Consider the following 926-nt stretch of genomic DNA (forward strand, 5'->3'; position numbering starts at 1 on the left):
ATTCTCCAGTGAAACCGTCTGGGCCAGGACTTTTTTTAGTTGGTAATTTTTTGATGACCTGTTCAATTTCTTCTTTTGAGATGGGCCTGTTCAAAATTTCCACATCAATTTGTGTTAGTTTAGGTAAATGATGTGTTTCTAGAAAACTGTCCATTTCTTCCAGATTTTCAAATTTTTTTGAGTACAGATCTTCATAGTATCCTGATGTTATCCTTTTTATTTCAGTTAGTTCTATTGTGATATCACCCATTTTGTTCCTTATTCATGTTATTTGTGCTCTCTCCCTCTTTTCCTTTGTTAAATTTGCCAGTGGTTTGTCAATTTTATTGATCTTTAAAAAAAAAACAACTTCTGGTCTTGTTGATTTTTTTCTACTGCCCTTCTATTTTCTGTTTCATTGATTTCTGTTTGAATCTTGATTATTTCCTTTCTTCTGATGACTGTAGGCTTTTCTTGCTGTTCTTCCTCTAATTGTTGGAGATGTTGGTTTAAAGTGTTGATTTTGTCTCTTTCTTCTGTTTTGATGTATGTGTTGATCGCTATAAATCGGCCTCTGATTACTGATTTTGCTCTGTCCCAAAGATTTTGGTATGTTGTGTTTTCATTCTCCTTTGATTCAAGGAATTTTTGAATTTCCATTTTGATTTCTTCTCATACCCCATCTTCCTCAAGGAAGGTGTTGTTCAGTATCCATGTGTCTACCCTTTTCCTGTTGATCTTCCTATTGTTGATTTCTAATTTCATAGCATTATGATCTGAGAAGATGCTTTGCAGTATTTCAATGTTTTCAGATTTATGAAGGCTTGCTTTATGACCTAACATATGGTCTATCATGGAAAATGTTCCATGTGCACTGGAAAAGAAAGTATATTGTGCTGCTGTTGAGTGAAGTGCTCTGTAGATGTCTATAAGGCCAAGTTGGTGAA

This window comes from Orycteropus afer, unplaced genomic scaffold (genome assembly GCF_000298275.1).
Source record: "Orycteropus afer afer isolate SDZICR_OR568_19922 unplaced genomic scaffold, OryAfe1.0 scaffold00449, whole genome shotgun sequence".
In the NCBI taxonomy this organism is placed as follows: domain Eukaryota; kingdom Metazoa; phylum Chordata; class Mammalia; order Tubulidentata; family Orycteropodidae; genus Orycteropus; species Orycteropus afer.